Below are 24,971 nucleotides of genomic sequence, written 5' to 3' on the forward strand. Positions count from 1 at the left end.
AGACATTTCAAATTCTAGTTGTATCTGATCAGCAATTTTTCTGCATATAACATCTTTGTTACCTCCAAAGATGATATCATCTATATAAACCACTACTATTATCATGTAGTCACTATCTACTTTGATATATAAATTGTCAATATTTCCTTTTCTGAAACCTTGTTGATGGAGATACTTGTCCAACCTAGAATACCACGCTCTAGGTGCCTGCTTTAGACCCTATAAAGCTATTCTCAATCTGCACACAAAATTCTCATCTTCATATAGTTAAAATCCTTTAGGTTTCTCAATATAGACCTTTTCTTCAAGAATGCAGATTTGACATCCATTTGATATACTTTGTATCCTTTGTATGCTGAGAATGCCAAGAACATTCTAATTGCTTCAAGTCTTGCAACTGGTGCAAAGGTTTCTTCAAAATCTATGCCCTCTACCTGAGAATGTCCCTTACATACTAGCCTTTCCTTGTTCCTTATTACCTTTCCTTCTTCATTCATCTTGTTCCTATAGACCCATTTAGTGCTAATAACATTCTTGTTTGCTGGTCTACGAACCAAATCCCATCTTTTGTTCTTTTCATTCTGTAGAAGCTCTTCTTCCACAGCCTTCATCCACTTCTCACTTTTGTTGGCCTCATCATATGTTTTGGGTTCCATCTCAGTCAAAAGGCAAAATTTTACTTGCTCATTGTTTCTTGCAAGTCTTCTTCTAGTTTCTAGTCCCTCATTTTTGTTGCCTATGATCTTCTCTTCAGGGTGATTCCTTTGCACATATCTATTTGGAGTCTTGCAGGGTACTTCTTCTTGTTCACTTTTAGGTTCCTCTTCATCCTCACTGTATGATTCTTCAATCTGATTTATTATGCTTTGTTTTCCTTTATGTATATCTTCATCCACTCTTACATGTAAACTCCCAATCACCTTCTTTAGCCTCTTGTTGAAACATTTGTAGGCCTTGTTGTGCGTTGAGTACCCCAAGAAGATACCTTCATCACTTCTTGAATCAAAACTTCCTAGTCCATCTTCATCTCTTTTGATGAAGCACTTGCTACCAAACACCTTGAAATACTTGACTGATGGTTTCCTATCAGATCATAACTCATAAGGTGTCATTATATTGTTTACTCTTAATTCAACTATGTTTAATGTATATATTGCAGTGTGGATTGCCTCTTTCCAATATACATCAGGAAGATTTGCTTCATTTAACATTGTTCTTGCCATCTCCTTGACTGTCCCATTTTTTTCTTTCCACAACAACATTCTCTTGAGGTATCCTAGGGGTAGAGTATTGTCTTACTATTCCATGTCTCTCACAATAATCTTCAAACTCATCGGATGTGAACTCACCTCCACGGTCTGATCTCAGACATTTCAACTTGTATCCACTTTCCTTTTCTACCATCTTCCTTGAAGATTTTGAATCTTCCATAGGCTTGAGACTTGTCTTGCAGGAAGGTGACCCATGTCATCCTAGAGAAATCGTCTATTAGTAGCATAAAATATATTTCTCCATTTAGGGCTCTTGTTCTTGTAGGCCCACACAAGTCAATATGCACAAGCTTAAGAGGTCTTGTAGTTGAGTATTCTTTTGTCTTAAAACTGACCTTTGTTTGCTTACCTCTTTGACACTCATCACAGAAGGTATTTGTTGGCTTAATTATTTGAGGTATGTGTCTTACATACCCTTTCTTGCTTACCTTGACAAGGTTATCAAAATTGATGTGACCTAGTCTTCTATGACATAGCCAACTCTCATCAACTTGTCCCATCATACATTGAGACTCAAAGCATTCCTTCAGATTATATACATTTCAATCTGTCCTTTTATCTTTTGAAACCATCTTACCACTACTCTCTTTTCTAATTTCACAGCCTTTGGAGTCAAATGTAAACTTATATTCTTTGTCACACATTTGACTCACACTTAGCAGATTGTGTTTCAAACCTTCCACATAATAAACATCATGAGCTTTCAGTTTACCATCAATGTTTAGTGTACCTTTATTCTTGATTTTGATTGATGAGTTGTCTCCAAACCTTATTGAACCACTATTCCAGTCTTCTAATTTGATAAATTTCTTCTTATCATCACTCATGTGACTTGAGCAGCCACTATCTACTACCCATAAATTCTTCCTTTCTGCATGTAGGGCAATTTGGACAATCAAACTTGACTCAGCTTTGTCCTTATCTTTTTCAACCCAAACTTGTTTCGATTCTTACTTCTTTTCTACTATCACATTTTGATCTGATTTTGTGTTTGGTTCCAAAGGTGACATTTTATTCTTTTGTTTAGCTACTCTAAGCTTACAATGATTTGCAATGTGGCCCAAGCTTTGACAATGGCAGTAATTTACATTTACATTGAATGATGAGTTTAAAAATCTATTGTACGATTGAGATACAGTTCTCCTACATTCATAACTCCTATGACCATACTCATTACAATGGTAACAAACAACATTCATATCCCTAAGAGAAGAAAATTAATTTCTAATTTCAAAACTAGGAGGAGACCTATGCATAGGCCTACATTATGCAATTCTATGACCATAAGTATTACATTTATAGCAATAGCCATGGAATTGAGGTACATACCAATCATTATTGAAGTAGTTTCTCATTTTTCTCCTTGGAGCAATATAGTTCGGTCTTCTTGAGCTCACCCTTTGTGTATCCTTGACTTTTGTGAAGCCTCCATTATAAATGTTGGCTTTTCTTTTAGGATCAACATGCTGGTTCCTTGACTGATTCTTTGTAGCAGCAGCATATGTCTTCTTCTCATTGGGCTTAATGACTATGAAGGTTTGTTTGACTTCACTTTCATTTGAAAAGGTGAAAAGTATCTCCTTGTTTGATGAATCTTTACTGTTAGAGCATTGTCCATTTTCAAATCCAACTCCATTGATGTCCTTGCTATGCTTTTGCTTACTTAACATTTTGTCCAATGCTTTGGTGCTTCCATCATACTTATTCCTCATGTTTAGTTCATCTTTCTTTTTTTCAAGTTCTTTTATGAGATTCACAATTTCTTCCTCTATCTTTTGACATTCCTTATCCTTCTTTTCTAAATCTGATTTTGTTACCTCATACTTCCATCTAGATTCTCAAATCTGAAATTATTTTCTTTGACTCCTGAAGAGATTTGTTTAGCAAATATTGTTCCTTAGCTGCAGCATATATATATTTTTTGTATTCTTTTCTCACCTTTTTAAGTTCTTCTAGAGCACTCACAAGTTCACCTTCAAGATCTACCTCAGCTTCAACTTCTTCTTCATCATCTAGTTTACCTTGTGCCATAAAGAGATTGACTTCTCTTTCACCTCCACTGCAGCAATCTTTAGAGACACTTTCTTCATTAGAGGCATCATCTTAAAAAGTGTAAAGATTGATTTTATTCTTAAAACTTCTTCTCCTTGGCTTATAAGAGTTCTTCATCTTTTCTTTGCCAAAAGACTTCATGGTTTTCTTTCCATCTTCATCCTTTTCTCCATAAGGACATTTAGATTCAAAATGTCCAATCTTGCCACAGGTGAAATATTTGAAGGGCAACTTACCTTTGTACTTTCCTGAGCCTCTTTTGATTTTCCTGACAAAATTTTCTATAGTGGCATCAGAGTCATCTTCATCCTCATTTGCGGCTTGTTCTTTTCCTTTCTGCGCAATATTGAAGGCAACTTATCTCTTTGAGGGTTCAACACTTATTGTTCTCATCTCATAGGTAGTCAGAGAGCCAAAAAATTCATCCATAGAGAAAGTCTTTAAGTCTTTAGCTTCCTCAATAGCTGAGACTTTTGTATCATACTTTGAGGTTAATGATCTCATAACCTTTTTGACAGTGACTTCATCTTTTGCTTCCTCTCCAAGTCCTCTTATAGCACTTACTGTCTCATCCACTCTTTGCAGGTAATTAGCTATCTTCTCTTCTTATTTCATTTTTAGGCTTTCAAACTGAGTTCTTAGATTTTGTATCTTAGTCTCCTTCACTTTGACATCTCCTTCATATATTTTTTGCAGCTTGTCCCACGTCACTTTCGCTGATGTCCAATGCATGAATTTGACAAAAAATGTATCTAATAGACCACTTAAGATTGCATTCTGAGCTTTGGCATTGTTCTCATATTTCCTTTTTGCACTAGGATCGATAGGAAGAACTTGAGGGATAGTATATCCATTTTTTAATGACATCCAGACATCAAATCCTAGGGAAGACAAGTAGGTTTCCATTATTCTACTCTAGAAGGCATAGTTGGTGTCATCAAAGATAGGTGCTTTAGAAGATGAGGATTCATTCCTAGCCATTGTATTCACTAACCAAAATCTACCCAAGCTAGAGAAAGCTTTTACTACATGGGGAACCCACGCTCTAATACCAAATGAAGAACACGAATGGACACCGAGAGGGGGGGTGAATTTGTGTATTTTTAAAAATTTAACTATGTGTACAAATACTACTATTGTAAATTAATTGGAAACCCACACACAAAAGAGAACATCACATAACACTAGATGTACGAGGAAAACCCAATGTGGGAAAAACATTGGTGAGAATATTTGTTGGAGTCTACTGCTCCAATATAGCCTCATAGTAAGTAATAGTTTATAGTATGTTTTAGAGCACCAACCCAAGGAGCACCAACTCAAAGGAGCACCTACCCCTTCTCTAAGCACCCACTCAAAGATTTACAATGATTTATCAAGTTTACAAAACAATGACAACGCTTTGTTACAAATGAATTTTGTAACACTTACAAGTTTCTCATATCATGAGAATAACTTTCTCTACCTGCTGAGGGTTTATCTTTTGTTTCTCCTCCTTCCTCTAGTTATCTTCTTCTTCTACTTCATTACACTTCTGAATACTCTGTTCTTACTCTTTTTCTTATTCACTCTACCTCAACCTAGGCTACTCTTTGTCCTCAATCTTTAGCTACTACAACAACCCTCTCTTCTTTGTTTCTCCAACAACATACACTCTAACTCCCTCTATCTATCTCATACACTGGTGTACTACACTTCAACATATCACAAGAGATGTTGTTAGTTTCACTAAAATTTTCTCTCTCTTATCTACTCCCAGTGAATCAGGTCAGATTACTCTACCTGCTATCAGCCTTCTCTTTCAACAAGATCTAATTCTCTATCTGTAGGATGATTTCAGATTGGCTACATACATTAAATGTGTTTCATCTATCTTCAGGTCGATCTATACATAGATTACTAAGTTTTGTAATCTCAATCTATCCTTCTAGGATATGATCTGTAGTAGACTGGATATCCCTTTTTGGATCAACCTCCTGCAATAAATGACCCTGCTCTAATTTCTTCTTTTTGGTCTCTGTACTTGTTCACTTTCAACACTAAGTTGTTATTTTTCACAAACTTGATCTGCCCAGGAGATCTAATCCAATCATTGTTGATCATCTAGAGCCCATAAACAAACTACAATAGGTTCGCCATTAATGTGTCCTTCGTCCTCTATCAATTTTCTCTAAGAAGATTGACAACAACCTCATTAAGATCTCAGCAACCACTGACCTCTGCATATTTGATTCCATTATCGACTACTTGGGGGACACTTGTCTTCATTTTCTGCATCCACATCACTTGGTCAATGTCGATCAACTACCACATAAGCCTCTGCATTTATCAATATGCAAATGTGACCTCTGATTTGCTCCATATATGTCATGTTGTCAGGTCAAATATGTTCAACGCCCAGGTGGATAGTCAAGTTCTTCATATTGTGGCAAATATCCATGATATACGCCTTGCAAGATATGCTTGGTCTTTCGCGCCAAACAATTTGAATCAAGTTTAAATCTCCACTGTAGATCTACCTACATGCTAGCAAATCGAACAGTCGTCAATGGTCAATCTGATATTGACCTCCGCATTGGCAAATGACCCCACTCTCAACCAATAATAAAGTTTTGCATCGGTCCTGCCTCACAACTCATCCCTGAGGCCCCACCATTAGCTCTGACCTCCGCATGGACACTGTTGGCTTGATGATAATTTTTGTAATGGATGACTTCATGTTTTCATTGATGGCACATGTATACACATAAATATGTTCACATTATCTTAGTCATCTTAGTTAAGACAAACCGGTACTACACCTAAGTCTTTGTATTGCAAACCGGTATTATATATAGAGAGAAGTCCAATCAGTTTGAAGGTGTCTAACCGGTATATGTAGACAACTGGTATATGCAGGAATGGCATGACACTAGTTTGGAGATACTACGGAGATCAACAAAGAAGCAAATAGAGGACAATTGGTCTATGACTTGGAAGAGGTTAACTCTTAATTGGTATCGGTGTTCCAACCAGTTTCATTGATTGTGTGATGAGTTATCCCTAACCAAAAAATTTGGCGGCAATCTATGATGTGTTATGCAAGATTGTCTAGATATACTGCACCTAGGAAATTGTGATGTGATTCCTGAGCCGACATGATATCTAATGTCTATATAATGACATTGTGATGAACTATTTTGATGATGTGAGATACAAGTGATAAGTTGTTGTGATTTATTGAAGGCATTGCAAAGTATGTCAGTGATACATTTTTGAGCGAGCAGAAGAGGATCTATACAAGCAAGATCTATTATTTTTAGATCACACCACCTATTGTTTTCTAATCACTACAATAGTCAAATCCCCTAACCAGGTAAGCTCTAACAAGATTCATTGTACAAATCCTCTAACCAAGTGATCCATTAGTTTGGGTTTTGAAATCCTCTACCAAGGTTACTCCTAATAGGGTACTACCTTTAACAAGGTATAGCTCCTAATAGGGCTTTGGGATCTTTAATAGGATTCGCTCCTAGCAGAGCACTTTGTAGACCTTAACCAGTCAGTTATCTATTACTACAGATAGTTAACTTGTGACTCCCATCTCACCATGGTTTTTCCTAGTTGGTTTTTCCATGTATAAACACTTGTGTTATGGTGGATGTTTTACTTGTTGTGGATGCTTTAATATCATTTTGGATTGCATGCATAGTTTTAAGTAAACTGGTTAACTATCTTTACCAGTTTGTGTTTAAAGTGGTATTGTTTTTGTTGTCACTGATTAACCCCCCCCCCCTCTCGGTGCTTTATAAGTCTATCAATTTGTATCGGAGCATAACTTCCTTAAGGCTTAATCGCTTGGAAGGAAACCCTAAAGCCACCATGGGTGATATGAGTTATTTAGAGATGGCTAGAGTGCTTGATGCTACCAAGGAAGAGATTGAAACCCTAAGGGTTAGATTTAAAGCTTCACAAGTTAAACAGAGAGAGTTGACTAAGCAAATATTAGAGATCTCTGATAATAGTTCTTCAAATGAGGCTAATATTGATGCATTGGCTGAAGAAGTGGAAAAATTGAATGGTGAAAAGATAAATCTAAGGAGAGAGATAGAAGCCCTAACCATTCACATGAGCCAAGAACTTGAAGCAAGAAGGGCAGTCGAAGACCTAATCAAAGAGAGAGATCATGAGATTGCTAAAATCAAGCAGGAGAATGCAACTTTGCGTAAGCATTGACATGAGGAGAAGGAAGAGAAAGAAGCTTTACAGTTAGACCTTGAAATGGAAATATCTCTAAGAGAGACTCTAACAAAACATAATGAAGATCTTACCATAGAGCTTACTGAGGCTAATGGAAAGCTTGAAAAGTCCAATAAGAGTTCTTCTATGCTGGATGAGAAGATTCAATCTCAGAGGATGAAAGGTGACACATCTGAACTAGGTTTCAATACATCTGAGAAAGGAGAATCTTTTGGTACCAAGAGTAACATGCATACAGCTAAAACTGCTCCTAAGGCTAACAAGCCTACCGGTAAGAAATCTTTCAAACTTGTTTGCTTTATCTATCACAAGCCTGGACATACTGTTAATATGTGTAGAAGTATACCTAATGAGAATACAGGCTATAATACTAATGCTAGGTATGTGTGTAGAAGATTTGAAGGTCATTGTTTCACATGCAACATGTATGGACATAGATCAGTTGAATGCAGATATGGAGCAAACAATCTAGAACCTCACATGAATCCAAGACCTAATGGTGACTAGAGGAGAACCTATGACAACTGGGGAAACAAGAGCTGGCAAAAACCCTATGTCAATAGGTTTAGTCCATATGAAATGGAAAAGGTAACAAATGTGATTTGCACCATTTGCAATAATTATGGACATGTGGCTATGAATTGTAGAAAGAAAAATATAAGGGTAATGCAAGACCTTGGAGATCATCCGGGATGGCCTTCTATCATTGTCACAAATTAGGACACATGGAAAAGTTCTGTAGAACCAGGAAGAATAAACCAATCAACCACTCTAAAGATCAGAAAGGTAAGCAGAAGGTCAATGTTGAGGGAACCAAAGTGGAGATGAACAGAATCTGGAAAAAGAAGAGTGAGGATAAGCCTACAGAAGAATCTATCCCTTCACCTAGTGTGGAGAATCCTACATCGGTGAACTAAGCTTTTCAAATAGGCCTAAGGGGAGCATAGCGGTAAAACTACTTCCGGACCCCCTGAAGAATGTGTGGTAAGAGAGTTTTGCATTTTGATTTGTTTTGTGAGAATTCTTGATATCATTGTCTATTAGTTTTCAAAGGATTATCAACCGGTTATATACCTATCGATATAAGTGAGTTTTGTTAAACGATATATTAGGGTTTGTTACCCTATCAGTTGTGCAATTAATGCAGTGGGTAAGTTTATATAAGTGAGTTTTACTATGTTATTTTTACCCTAATTATATTTGAAAGAAAGTTTTTGAGCACCTACAGAGCAAAAAAGAGAATTGCTAGCTGATTGTGAACGGATTTCTGTTGCAGATCGAAAGTTGAATCGGATTCAAAGATAAGAGAAGTTGAAACAAATGTGCATTTGAGAGAACAACCAAAAATCCTGCCAGCATGAAGGGAATAAGGTATTCTTTTGTTAATCTCTCTCTAATCAAGTTTATCTAGAATGGCATCATCGTATAAGCAAGTAGAGAGACTTATGATTACTGGTGAACCTATGGAGTCTATGGAATCATATAAAATAGTATCATACAATGCATTGTCTCAAGTTCCTGATGGTGTTATGATCAAAGGTGATTTATCCAGTTATATGGACTGTAAAATTGAGGATTTAGGATTACTATCAATCTATTCACAACTCAAATCTTTGTGTGATAAAAGTGGGAAAATCAAACCCAAGTTCATTAGGGTTTATGAAAAAGGTTTTCATAATGCGGCATATTTTATTGAAGATTTTGAAGAAGAGCATGTTAGAATAATTCTTAGTCATGTGCATAGAGAGAATATGTATCTTGGCAGGTCGCACACAATCACAAAGGAAGCAATTCATGCAGTGACTGGTTTTTGGCAAACTGGTGAAGTTCCAAAGCTGAGCAAAACTTCAAAAGAGTGTGATTGCACTGACTCAGACCACCTATGACGTTCATGCATTTTCGGTCAACAACATTAAATATCTAGCAGTCAAATTTGCAACTATGTTCATTAGTTATAGGATATTTTATTCTAGTAGGATGAACAATGTGCCATTAGCTGTTGTGCATGCATCTTACAGGATGATTGTAGAGAATGTATATTATGACTTATGTGAGGCAATAAGGAGCCAATTGATGTTGAACTTGTAATCAATTAAGAAAGACAATACTCAAAAGTTCAAATATGGTCAACTATTGATTGGTCTATTCTTCTATTTTCAAAATTTCCTATCGGGAATTGGTGACATTCAATGGTCGAAAGACATACCGGTAGCAGCTCAAATCAAGAACAACATTAAGGCTATAAAGAACACATTTCCTAATGCCATGAATATATATTTTAATGAGTTCCAAAAGAAGATGAGCATGAGGTTAAGGCTACCTGAAGATGTGGTGAAACACTTTGCAAAAGACATATGTTTCATAGTTACCGCATACTTTTGTCTTATGGAGGCCATTGAACATAGGGAAGATGAGATTGAAGATATGAGTTATGAAGTCAACTATGACTTATTAATTGGTTATGCCAACAACCTTTTGGCATCTTCTAAGGATAAGAAGAAGAAAAGACTAGGAACTTACCAGGAAAGAAATGCACCTGCTCAACCCAGTAGTGCCAAAGAGAAGAAGAAGAAAGTTGAGCAAGCACCTTCAGTGACCACCGGTACAAGGGTGACAAGATGTGTTCAATTCAAAAAGGAACCTACACCCAAAGTATATGCAAAGAAGCAAACTGCAATGAAGAAGAGAGGTAGGCAACTCATTCTTCAAGCAAAATTTGAGGATACCGACACTAAAGAGGAACCAAAGAAAATGAAAGTGACTAGTAAGAAAGCCAAACCAGTAGGAGACATTTTAAAGAAAAGTATTCCTATTTATGTTACATCTTACAAACCTAGGACTAATTTTGAGAGGACATTAAAAAAATTAGGGAGAAAACGGTTTGATAATGTGAAAGAATGTTTTGATTCATTTGATGAAGATTAGAAATAACAAATTGTTCAAGAGGTAATCAACCACTTGTGTCAATACAATCGGTTGCCTCAGGATATTGAAAAAGTTATTTCTAATTCTTTGTATTCTATTCTTGTAAATAAGTGGAAAATGGTTGTAGAACAAGATCAAGAAATTATTGATGGAGTCTTCATTCAATATTTACCTGAGTTACCTAGAGATGAATTATTAGCATTGCTTGATAATTTCAAAGGATAGTTTCATTCTAAGGCAAGAAGATTGAAGTTATTGGCTGAAAAGGTTAAATATGTTGAATATGATACTCATCTTATAGCTAAAAACATTCAAAGGATGCATGATCAAATGAAGAATCATAACAACAAACCTGACCAAATGAGACTGGAGCTCAACTGGAGCTAGATGAAGAAGAGATTATTGCACGGGATATTGTCTATCCTATTAAGAACAAGGATGACACTACTTCTCCACCAGTTATTTTCTTTGTAGATGATATTGATGAAATCCAGGACACTATTGATACAACTAGTAATATCATTGAACCAATTATGGAACATGTACAGTAACCGGTCATTATTGATACACAGGAAGTAGCTGAAGCACCGGTCAATGAATCTAGTATGGATATTCAACCACCACCGAATAAATAGCACCAAGTTGAAAATCCATTGCCACCATTTACTACAGTTTCATATGAGAAACAAACAGAGGTAGAGAAAGAGAAACCTGAGAAAGAGGTTGAAGTGAAGGAAACTGAACAGAAAAAGGATGAAGAGAAAAATAAAATAGAGAAGAAGATAGCAAAGAAAATAGATGAAATGGAAAAAGAAAAGTTGAAGCAACAAACTGATGATGAGGATGACTCATTAAGCATTAAAGGTCCTATAGATGTAGATAATATGAGTGTATCTAAATTTATGGAGATTGCTACAGTGATGCAATCTCGGGCTCAAAAGAAAATATTGAAAGAGCAGAGAAAAGAAACAAAAATGATTCAAACTGTTGTTGAGATTCTGTCAAGTCTTCTACCGGAGACTGATACTGGAAATTTGACTACCCCTATCAGCAAGCTTGGACAGTTGGTTGGTGATGCTTCTGACCAACTAAGATCCCTTTAAGAAGCTGCACAAACTTTAGCTAAGAAGAATTATAGAAAGAAGAGGGGAGAGCAATTATTGATAGATATTGATAAAGGGAAGATTGTTTTATCTGTAAATAAAGATCTTTTGAAGACTGTTGTCAAAACTGGAGGAAGGACACTAGCCTATACATCTAATGTTTCATTTTTCTATCCTGATTTGAAGAAGAGGCAAGAAGAGACAGAACAAGAACTGGAAAAGATATGTATTGCCTACATACCTTTACAGGATTCAGCCTTAGCTTTTGGCAAATCAGTTGATGATTTACAACATCGGTTAGATATTTATGATTGTGAATAGGCTAAGAGACTCGGATCCTTGAAAGAACTCAAGAACCAGTTGAGACCTATAGTGGACATCTTACAACGGGCATACAAGGATGCAGAAGTGATTTTGGCGACTCTAGAGATGAGCATAGTGGATGCAATGGAAGAATTCACTGCACAAGTTATGCCAACCATTGAGATCACTGAAACATTATTAGAAACATGGGATAATGATTTTACATAGATGAAGATTATTTTCAGTGACATTTTCTTGAAAATTGCAGTGAACACTCCTTAAAAGACTTATATTTTTGTATATGTAGTTTTTGATGCAAATTTTTATATATATGTATTTTACTTTTCAATTTGGCATTGTTGTCAAAGGGAGAGTAAAAATATGTATGTGTTATGAAAATTTTGTATGTATTGTTAAGGGGGAGGAGATATTTATATTTACAATTTTTGTAAGCACACTTAGTTGTAAAGTTGTAAAATTTTCTAAGTGTTGCCATCAATTCCAAAGGGGGAGATTGTTGGCTTGATGATGATTTTTGTAATGGATTACTTCATGTCTTGTCATTAATGGCACATGTATACACACATATATTCACATTGTCTTAGTCATCTTAGTTAAGACAAACCAGTATCACTCCTAAGTGTTTGTATTGCAAACCAGTATTGTATGTATAGAGAAGTCCAATCATTTTGAAGGTGTCTAACTGGTATATGTAGACAACCGATATTGTTGGCATTTTTGATGATATTGTTGTGATTGTCATTGATGGACACACACTTGCTTTGAGATCACTTTTTGTATGAATGAGTTATGCTCAACCGGTATTTGTTCCAAACCGGTATTATGTATTATAGCCTTTAGGCTATTGGTTTTTGCAGAAACTGTCTACCAATCCCAAGCGGTATGAAGACCTCAAGCAGTTTGAGGATCTCAAGAAGTACGAAGGAACTGAAGTGGCAGTTATCACTTTCCCAGTCTTCATTTTGGCAAACCAGTAATCGGTAAAATATGTGAACCAATAATAGGTAAATGTATGAACCGGTATTATTTTTGTGATGAGTTATCATCCACCGATACTTTGGCGGTGATTCTGTGTCGTGTTATCAAATGTGTCCAGATGCACTGAACCTAGAAACTTACAATGTAATCCTATTGGACCGACATGAAATCAAATTCCTTTATAAGGACATCATGTCTAGGGTTTTAGAAGGTGTTATGGTTTTTGTGTGGTTGATGAAGTTTTTGCATGTGCGATCACAGAAGAAGATTAGGTCAGTGTGAAGAAATAGAGCGTGAAGATATTGAAGACTGAAGTAATGCTGAAATGCATTAACAATGAGCTATCAAGGATCTAACCAAGCATAATGTGCTAGTATTTAGATCACTCACTTGTTGATTACTCACATCTTCGACAAGTCTATAACCCTTAACCGGGTAGGTCTGGACTAGCCTTTGTAAATCCTCTAACAAGGTGGTTCACAACTGTGGATCTAAAATCCTCTCACAAGGTAGTCTTTAATCAGACTTATCTCCTAACAGAGATTGAGATTCCTAACAGGATCTGTTCTGGTAAAGAACATTGTATGACCTTAACCGGTCTAACCTTAACCGGTCTGGTTACTATTCTGCAGATAGTTACTTGTGAGTTTCATCTCACCGTGGTTTTTCCCATTTGGGTTTCCACGTCAAAATATCTTGTGTTATGGTGATTGTGCTTCTGTGGGTGAATGCCTTATTTGTTGTTTGGTTTGCATTTGTGTTAACCGGTTTGTTAGTAAAATTGTTATATCGGTTTACTGCTAAACTGTTTAAGTATTTAAGTTCAGTATTTTTCTGTATACTAATTCACCCCCCCCCCCTTAGTATTCATCAATTGGTATCAGAGCCAACCTTTCTATAAGTTTAACCACTTTGAAAGAGATATGGGGGAATACACTGTGAGGGAACTTACTCATCGGCTCACTCAGACTGAGAAAGCCTATGATGAACTCAAAGTCAAATATAAGGCCTCTCTGGCAAAAAGAAGAGAGCATGCTGAAAAACTGATGGATCTAACTAAAAATAGTTCCTCTGATGAAGCGGAAATGGAAGCCCTAGTTGAAGAAGTTGAAAAACTGAATGAGTTTAATGCCAAACTAAGAAGGGAACTTGAAGGACTGACTATCAGGGTGTGTCAAGAGCTTGAGAACTGGAGAAAAGCTGAAGATCTGGTAAAAGACAAAGATCATGAGATCTCCAAGCTAAAGCAAGAAATCAGTGCACTTACCGCTCATCTCCAAGAGAGTAAAGTGGAAAAAGAAGAAATGCAAGGTGAACTAAACTTGGCTATTTATGAGAATGCAACCTTGAAGGAGTCCAATGCTGCTATTTCCAAAGAACTCACTGAGTCAAAGGAAATACTTGCCAAATTCAATAAGAGCACTATTAAGCTAGAACAAAAGCTTGAATCAGCAAAGCTGGTGAAGAATACCACTGGACTTGGTTTTTCTAGTTATGAGGAAGGTGAGACCTCTGGAACAAGAGATGTAGCATCAAAGAAGCAACCGACATCAAAGGATAAAGGTAACAAAAATTTCAAACCTATTTGCTTTAATTGTCTCAAGGAAGGACATACTACTAATGTATGTGGAAATAAGGCTTACAATAACTTTCCTTACTTTCTAAACAATAAGCCTAGATCCAATAGATTCAATGGAAATTGTTATGCATGCAACAGGTTTGGGCATAGAGCATTTGAATGCAGGTCTGTCATGCACAACACCAAAAGGTATCCTCAAAGGAGTCAAGGAGTTTTTCCTGAACCCTCTGGGAACCGGAATCCAAACCAGTTTAATACTTATAATCATTAGTCAAGTAGCGGTGGCTATCAAGCGGCAATCGGATGGAGAGAAACCTATTTGATCTATCATGGAAATGGTCACATTGTTGCAACATGCAGAAGGAAGAATGGAAACATGAATAATGGACCTTGGAGATCACCTGGAATGAACCCGGACACCCTGTCAGAACCTGCAAAATGAGAAAGAACATATCAGATGATATACCGGTCACTCCGGAAAGAAAGATTGATGTTGAAACTATTAAAATAGATATGAAGACATGGAAGAAGAAACCTGAAGAAGTGTCACAAGAAGAACCAGTTTCTGCACCTAGTGTGGGAGTCGCTGAACCAGCAAGCTAAGCTACAGAAAAGCTTAGGGGGAAACAAATCAGTGAAATGTTTCGAACCCCTGGTTTACACCGGTAAAAGACCTTAACCGGTATGTGATACCTGTCAATTGGCAGAAGAGCGAAAATGGTAAAAGGCAAATTAGGGTTTACGCCCTAATGGTGGAGCATTTATTATGGTAGGTGAAGAATTCGTTTAAAAGGGATTTTCAAGTCATTTTCACTTATCAATTTGCGAGCGAAGAAGTTTTCAAGTGCAAAGCAACAAAACGTAATTTGTCTTGCAATATGGAGAGATTTCAAAACTTTGAAGAAGAATCAGAAGATAATATCAATCGGTCAAGTGTAGAACTCAAAGCGGTAATCCAGCAACCGAAGTAGTGTGTGGCGAAGTGGAATTTGCAAGCCCTAAATCTCGACATGCGAAGGTATTTTTCAAGCTTCTCTGTTTATCATGGCTTCTGCATCGCACTCTAGTTCTAGTGCACTCGTTGATTCAGTTGATTTCATCCAATGGAAGGCAAAATATAATGCCCTATCCCAAATACCTATTGGCGTTATAGTTGAGGAAGGGATTTCCGATTACATTGACTGTAAAATTGAAGACCTAGGATCTCTAGTGATCCATTCTCAGTTAAGCCTATTCTGCAGGAAGGACAAGAAGATCAAACCAGAATACAACATCTTGGAAAAGAAGAAGCTTCACAATGCAATTTATTTCCTTGAAGAATTTACAGATGATCACATCCATATCATTCTAAGCAGAGTGCATGGTGACAAAATGTATTTAGAACGGACACGTGACATCACACCAGAAGTGATTCATGCCATCACCAGTTTCTATAACGTTGGAGATGTGCCTGCCCTAAGGAAAGTCATTAAGACGGAAATGACCAAGCTTACCAGTTCTATGAGTGACAAACGGGGAATGACTATCAATACCATCAAGGATGATCTGGTCAAATATGTCTGCATCATGATAGGTTACCGAACATTCCATGCTAGTAGAATTAACTCTGTCTCTGCTACAGCGGTAAATGACTCCTATAGGATGATCATGGAAGATGCCTCGTTTGATTTATGCACCTGTATGCAAAGGCAACTTCTGGTGAATCTGAAGTCAATTAAATAGGACAATGCCTTGAAATTTAAATTTGGACAACTATTGGTCAGATTGTTCTTCTACTTCCAAGGCTACATCCCAAGAGTCGGTGATATTCAGTGGTTTGCTAACCAACCGGTTACCAAGCAAATTAGAGAAAGTCTTCAAGCGGTTGGAACCGGTTATCCTGAAGTCCTAAACAAATACTTTGATGAGTTCAAACGCAAGATGAGCCAAAGGGTAAGAATATCCGGTGATATTGTCAAGAAGTATGAAGAGGACATCTGCTTCACCATCAGAGTAGATGAGTGTATAATGCAGGCGATTGAGCCTAGTAAAGAAAAGGTGGAACCTATGGGATATGAGGTCATTTGTGGTATGCTAGATGGGTATGCTTCTACCCTACTTGCCTCGCCGCTTGATGCTAAGAAGAAGAGAACCGACACCTATCTAGAAATGGTTACACTGGTTGAAGAGCCTTTAGTAAAGAAGGGAAAGGCAGTGCCATCTGTGTCGGCACCGGTTACTCCAGCAAGTCCTAAAGTGACCAAGCAATCACCAGCAAAGAAGAAACAAGAAGTTGCACCCGCCAAGGTATTTGAGAGGAAGCGAAAGACAAAAGGCAACACATCGGACTCAGAGGACACAGAATCTAAAGAACAATCTAAGAATACTAGGCAAACAAGGAAGAAGACAAAGACAACCAGCAATGAACCGACATCATCAGCACTGGTAAAAATTGATATTTCCTCTTACAAACCTTTGGCACATTGTCAAAGAACTATCAAGAATATTAGGAGAAAAGTGTTGAGTGATTTAGTAGACTGTTTTGATGATTTCAATGACAATGAGAAAGAGGAAGTAGAACAGAAAATCATTCAATATTTATGTATTAATGACTGATCACCATCAGAAATTAAATTTGTGACACCGGATTCTTTATACAATTCTTTAGATAACAAGTGGTGCATTGCCATAAAAAAGGAATAGGAAATAAGAGAGGAAATATTTGCTCAATATTTTCCTGATGTGTCTAATTCAGAACTTTATGAAGTTATGGAAAAATATAAAGACATCTTCTTCATGAGAAGAAGGAGACTCTTGTTGCTAGAAGGGAAAGTCCCTGAAGTGGTAAAAGATACCCACTCTCATGCCAAAGTCGCTCTGAGGTTGCACCAAGTGTCCGAAGCCAACAAGAAAGCTGAACAAGAACCAGAAATTGAAAAACTGGATGAGGTGTATGATAGTGCAGGAGAACCGATCACTGAACAAATGGACCCTATTGACGATGATGCTTTGGATGGTGAAAATGTCACCCTGGATACAACAAAGGACAAAGCTGACAAAAAGAAAGTGGACAAGGAGAAACAGGACAAAGAAAAGACTGACAGAGAGAAAGCGAAGAATGAGAACAAGAAACAAGATGAGGAAAAGAGAAAATAGGAAGCGAAGAGGAAACAAACAGAACAAGAGAAAAAGAGTAAAGAGGAAGAAGAGAAGAGAAAAGAAGAGGAGAAGAGGAAGCAAGAGGAGGAGAAGAAGAAATAGGAAGAAGAGAAGAAGAAGAAGGAAGAAGAAAAGAAACGGGAAGAGGAGAAGAGGAAGCAGGAAGAGGAGAAGAAGAAGCAGGAAGAGGAGAAGAAGAAGAAGAAGAAGGAAGAAGAGAAGCGAAAAGAAGAAGAAAGTTAGAAGGAAGAAGAGAAAAGAAAGAAAGAAAGAAAGAAGTAGAGGAGAAAGAGAAGGTCGAAGAAGAAAAGAAAAAAGCCAAGGACAAGGAGGAAGTGGCAAAGAGCGTACAAGTGGAGATCCCAAAGGCAACCGATAGTCAAGCCAAACTAGCTGATATTACCAGTCACATTGACCTCCAGTCTGCAAACGAAACGGAGCTACTACAAAGCATTAAGCTTTACCAAGAGCGCCTAGAAGCGTTAAGGAGGAAGAAGGAGCAAGATGTTATTCAAACTATTATGGAAACTCTTACAAGTTTGATTCCTGGTACCAACCTCCCAAGTACCTATTCCTCTCTAGCTCAACTAAAACTCTTATGCATAGTTGTAGAGGACCATGTGCAATGCCTGGAAGATGTTGTTGAAGCCAATGCTCAAAATAAGCATCAAAAGGCACTGAACACTGCCTTAGTGAAGAAGTTAAATGAGCTCCAGTCTGAACTTCAGAAGGCATAGAAGGACATAAGAGATGCTATGGATGAGGGGAAATTACTACTCATTAAGATAAGCCAACCCTATCTATTATGTGATGATGTGCTTGCTCAGAAAGACAAACTTCAATCTGATTTGTAGGCATATATAAGCACCTTCAAGATGCCCTATGATTCCTTCACCACATTTGGGCAAATCATTCATCGGTTTCAACTCTAGACTGCAAGAATAGAGTTAGAGATTAGCAACCGGACATGAGATTTGCAGGAACTTCAACTGGTTCTACTACCAAGAGTGCAAATACTTCAGAAATGTTATCTCAATCTGGATGCCTTAACGATCACTCAAGAGATGAGTACCCTAGATGCCATGGAGGAACAGGTTTTCCAAATGCAAAAGGAAAGTGAGGTTGCTACTTCATTGATTTAGTCATGGTCTTTATCCATGAAGACATTTATGCAGGACTTTAAATCTGTTTTTGACAAGTTTCACTCTTTATTGTCATAAACATTATTTTAATGATAATGGAAATAGGGGTTATTCAGCTGTATTTTGTCATTGTTGGCAAAGGGGGAGTAGTATTCTGTATTTAAAATTTTGATGCATGTTATGTATACTTTCATGTTTATCTCTATAAGAGAGTAGTATACATTGTATTTTCTACAAAAGAGGTAGTGTATATGCTTAGGGGGAGTAATTTTGATTATGGCATATTTTTTTGTTGTAAAACACTTAGATGTCAAAAATTTTCCTAAGTGTTGCCATCAATGCCAAAGGGGTAGATTGTTGGCATTTTTGATGATGTTGTTGTGATTGTCATTGATGGACACACACTTTCTTTGAGATCACTTTTTGTATGTATGAGTTATGCTCAACTGGTATTTTTTCCAAACCAGTATTATGTATTATAGCCTTTAGGCTATCGATTTTTGCAGAAAGTGTCTACCGATCCCAAGCGGTATGAAGACCTCAAGCAGTTCGAGGATCTCAAGTGGTACAAAGGAATTGAAGCAGCAGTTATAATTTTTCCCAGTCTTCATTTTGGGAAACCGGTAATCGGTAAAATATGTGAACCGGTAATAGGTAAATGTATGAACTGGTATTATTTTTGTGATGAGTTATCATCCACTGACACTTTGGCAGTGATTCTGTGTCATGTTACCAAATGTGTCCAGATGCACTAAACCTAGGAACTTGCAATGTAATCCTATTGGACCGACATGAAATCAGGTTCCTTTATAAGGACATCATGTCTAGGGTTTTAGAAGGTGTTAGGGTTTTTCTGTGGTTGATGAAGTTTTTGCATGTGCAATCACAGAAGAAGATTAGGTCTGTGTGAAGAAACAGAGTGTGAAGATATTGAAGACTGAAGTAATGCTGAAATGCATTAACAATGAGCTATCAAGGATCTAACCAAGCATAATGTGCTAGTATTTAGATCACTCACTTGTTGATTACTTACATCTTCGACAAGTCTATAACCCTTAACCGGGTAGGCCTGGCAAAACCTTTGTAAATCCTCTAACAAGGTGGTTCACAATTGTGGATTTGAAATCTTCTCACAAGGTAGTCTTTAATCAGACTTATCTCCTAACAAAGATTGAGATTCCTAACAGGATCTGTTGTGGTAAAGAACATTGTATGACCTTAACCAGTCTGGTTACTATTCTGCAGATAGTTACTTGTGAGTTTCATCTCACCGTGGTTTTTCCCATTTGGGTTTCCACGTCAAAATCTCTTGTGTTATGGTGATTGTGCTTTTGTGGGTGAATGCCTTATTTGTTGTTTGGTTTGCATTTGTGTTAACCGATTTGTCAGTAAAACTGTTATACCAGTTTACTGCTAAACTATTTAAGTGTTTAAGTTCATTATTTTTTGGTATACTAATTCACCCCCCCTCTTAGTATTCATCAGGTATATGCAGGAATGGCATGACACCAGTTTGGAGATACTACGGAGATCAACAAAGAGGAAAATGGAGGACAATCGGTCTATGACTTGGAAGAGGTTAACTCTTAACCGGTATCTATGTTCCAACTAGTTTTACTAATTGTGTGATGAGTTATTTGTAACCGACAGATTTGGCAGCAATCTATGATGTGTTATACAAGATTGTCCAGATACACTACACCTAGGAAATTGTGATGTGATTCCTGAGCCGACATAATATCTAATGTCTATATAATGACATTGTGATGAATTATTTTGATGATGTGAGATACAAGTGATAAGTTGTTGCGATTTACTGAAGGCATTTTAGAGTATGTCAGTGATACAGTTTTGAGACAGTAGGAGAGGATCTACACAAGAAAGATGTGTTATTTTTAGATCACACCACCTGTTTTTTTCTAATCACTACAACAGTCAAATCCCCTAACCAGGTAAGCTCTAACAAGATTCATTGTACAAATCCTCTAACCAAGTGATCCATTAGTTTGGGTTTTGAAATCCTCTACCGAGGTTACTCCTAACAGGGTAATACCTTAAACAAGGTATAGCTCCTAACAGGGCTTTGGAATCTTTAACATGATTTGCTCCTAGCAGAGCACTTTGTAGACCTTAATCAGTCAGTTGTCTATTACTGCAGATAGTTAACTTGTGATTCCCATCTCACCGTTGTTTCTCTAGTTGATTTTTATGTATAAACACTTGTGTTACGGTGGATATTTTACTTGCTGTGGATGCTTTAATATCATTTTGTAATGCATGCATAGTTTTAAGTAAACTAGATAACTATCTTTACTGATATGTTTTTAAAGTGGTATTGTTTTTGTTGTCACTGATTTAGCCCCCCCTTAATGCTTTATAAGTCTATCAAACATGTGGTATCATCCTGCGAAGCTGCAATGGTAAATGTCCCTGCACCTTCCAATCGCGAGGTCATGGGGACCGTCAGATCGGGCCGCTCTCTAACTCCCTGCCATGGTGACCGCCAACAATAACTGCTTAACCATCGAGCACCTTTTGATTAGCCTTTAAAACATCTTTGTCCATTTTTCAGCATGTGTGAAAAGATGCACCTTTTAGTTGCCCAAGCTTTAACTTATTCTTATTGACCTTTGATTTAAAACCCCCTTTTACACCTGCCTTGGCCAACTACGTTGGGACATATGGAATATTTCAGATAGATGGCAACTCCTCACGATCCCGTGATGAGTAGGATGGTCAAACCAGGTCATCGTGGCATTGTGGGGACTTTAGAAAAAAACACTACACTGACAAGAAAAGAAAAGGGACCCGCCCATGGGGAAGTAAAATAAAGTGTGCTTAGACTTAGGGGAAAACAACAAGGGGACGACACAATAGATTAACACCTAGGAAAAAATACATGGCCCCTCCAATGATTAGCTGGCCCTCAGGCTCAAGTCAAAAAGGTAACACAGAATTATAATAGGTTTAAGGGTTTTAATGAGAGGACTTGATCAAAATTATAAACCCTAAACCCTAAGCTTGAGGGCGATGACATAGACCAAATAAATGGTAGATAGCAATGAATGGAACTTCCAATTTTTGGTCATGACACATCTGCCAGAGATGCCAACCTATCAATCTAAACTCTCCACTGCATCTTGTCTGATCTCTCCACTACATCTACATTAGCCAAAGCCCTACACACACAAATGATTTTCTGCATGATAACTCTACAACCTACAACACGTGTTGTTTCTTTGTTGTTTCTCCATTGATGTCAACATATGTTGCTAACCAATGCAAATCAAGAGGAAATTAAATGAATTTCAGACCTATGCAAGGAATTGTTGTTTGCAATGCTTGCAACACCTACTGAAAACAAGCACTTTGGAGATCCAGCAACATTCACCGGCAAGCAAGTAAACTGTGCAACAATTATTGGTATATGGTTCACCGGTAGGATATAATGTTCACCAGTACCTGGAAAGATATGGAAGAGACTTGGTAATGTCGAAGACATCATGTGGACACTTTGTTTTGAAGAATTAATCATTGGTATATTCATATTTGCATATTTGCTTTTACCGACAAATAGGTCCAGGTTATCTAGGGTTACACCGGCAGGTTTATCTTTTCCAGATCAGCATGGCACGCTATGGAGATGATTTATTATTGATGTAAATGCATTAAGCCAACATGTTTAATTGGTTATTGCATCGGATATTATATTGTATGTAAAATGTTTTTATTGTAATATCTTGTAGAGCCAACCTACTAAAATTGGTCTTAGGGTATGGTATAAATGTAAGATCTTATTTGTAAGATCAAGTGTGGGATGTGAAAAAGAATTGTGTGAAGGCATATGCGAGATCAAGCAAAGGAATACATGAAGACATCATTTGAAGGTGAAGTTAGGTTTTTGTATAAGCATATCAGCATTACACCGGTACTGAATCCAGCATATGAAGATGCTATTTTGTGCAGTACATTCTTATTGGATTTAACCATCCAACTGTAGTCAATGTGACTCCCATTTTGTGATTGAGCAGTGAGCTCTAGGCTATTGGCCTTTCTGCATGTCCAGACCCCATTATGTATACTTACTATCTGCAGTAGTATCATCTGATTGTGGGTAAGGTTTCCCACCATGGTTTTTCCCCTTACAGGGTTTCCACGTACAAATATTGGTGTTATGTGTTGTGGATGAATTTATGTTTATGTTTCATGCATTAATCCTTACTGGTATAGCAATTTACTGTTAACACTATCTACCGGCATACTTAACTGGTTTACCGGTATTAAGCATTAAGTTGGTTAATTGGTTTTTGGTTTGAATTTATTAAGACAACTGATTCACCCCCCCCCCCCCCAACCTCAGTTGTCTCCAGGACCTAAGAATTGGTATCAGAGCTTAGTCCTCTTTTGCAGAAGTTTAACAACTTGAGGAGATCCAATGTCTACTAATTACTTCAGGAAGGATAGTCCTAAACTTGATGGAGCCAACTATGGGATATGGAAGATCAGAATGGAGACACATCTTAATTGCATTGGTAAAGACATCTGGGAAGTTACTAAGAATGGTTATACTATTGTTGTAGCTGGTCAGACTGCTCCAACTACCTTAGCTAAAGATGAAGAGAATGATTGCAAAGCAAGAGAAGCACTTTTGAGCGCATTATCAGATCAACAAATCATGGGATTATCAGATAGGTCTACTGCTAAAGCTATTTGAGATCATTTGGAAACACTAAATGAAGGAGATTCCATAGTCAAGATTGCAAAAATTGAAAGCTTCCGAGTTAGGTATGAACATCTAAAAATGGAAGAAGATGAAAGGATTTCTGCTTTTATGGAAAGAGTAAATGAAATTGTTTTGGGAATTAAATGTTGTGGAGGAACTTTGAGTGAGGATGAAATTGTTTCAAAAATCTTAAGAGGTTTGCCACCGGCATATAAAATGAAGGTTACTGCTATAAATGAGTTGAGAACAATGCCTAATACATCAGTAACTAGGGATATATTAATTGGAAAACTTTCAGCCTTTGAAATTGAGGAATTTGGTCATGTTGCTACTATAAAGACAGATTTGGCCTTTAAAGCATCAACATCATCTGCTCCATCATTTGACAAATCAGACTGGAGAGCCTTTTATGCAAGAGAACTTGAAGAAACTAGGAAGGAGAATGAAGAACTTGAAGAACTTGAAGCATTATTTGCAAGAAAAATGCCAAAAGGTCCAATTGGAAGTAAGTATGAAGGTAAAGCACCCTTTAAATGTTTTAACTGCAATAAGATTGGTCATATGGCTTCAAGATGCCCTGATAGACATGATAGACGAAGAGAAGAAGCTAGAAGAACATACAAGCCTAATCCTGAATATCAGAGATACAGATTCAAGAAGAACAAAGACAAATCTTGTTACATTGTTGATGAAGGTGTGATTGATGATTCTGATGAGGATCCAACAGACAATGGATGGGTTTTTGTTGCTATAACAGAAGATCAACCGGCACCTACTGCTCAACTGGTAGAACAAGCCCTAGCAGCCAAAGTTGAAGTAAAGGATGAATGGATCATTGACTCAGGATTCTCACATCACATGACTGGAGACAAAGGTAAATTCTTGAACTTTCAAGAATACAATGGAGGTTTAGTAAGATTTGGAGATGGCAAAGCCTGTTCAATCAAAGGTAAGGGTTCAATATCTCTTGATGGTAAGCATAACACTAACAATGTCTACTATGTTGAAGGATTAAAGCATAATCTTTTAAGTGTTGGTCAATTAGTTGAGAAGGGATTTCAGTTACAGTTTAAAAATGGAAAATGCAAAATCATGAATAGAACTGGTATGGCAATTGCAACTGGTAATCAAACTAGAGGTAATATATTTTATTTGAATAATAGTGAAAAGGCATGCTTAATTACACATATAGATGAAAGTTGGTTATGGCATAAGAGACTATGTCATGTAAACTTTGATTGCATGGTAAAAATCAGTACTTCTAAGGCAGTTAGAGATCTACCTAAAATTGTGAAACCACAGAATACAATTTGTAAGGAATGTCAATTTGAAAAACAAGTTAGAGCTAGTTCCAAAAGTATTCCAGAAAAATCCAATAATGCTCTTGATTTGATTCACACTGATTTATGTGGTCTAGCTAGAACTAGAAGCTTACAAGGTGATAGATATTTCATGCTAATTATTGATGATTATTCTAGAATGTGTTGGGTTACTTTT

The sequence above is a fragment of the Cryptomeria japonica genome, chromosome 10 (assembly GCF_030272615.1).
Source record: "Cryptomeria japonica chromosome 10, Sugi_1.0, whole genome shotgun sequence".
Taxonomy (NCBI): domain Eukaryota; kingdom Viridiplantae; phylum Streptophyta; class Pinopsida; order Cupressales; family Cupressaceae; genus Cryptomeria; species Cryptomeria japonica.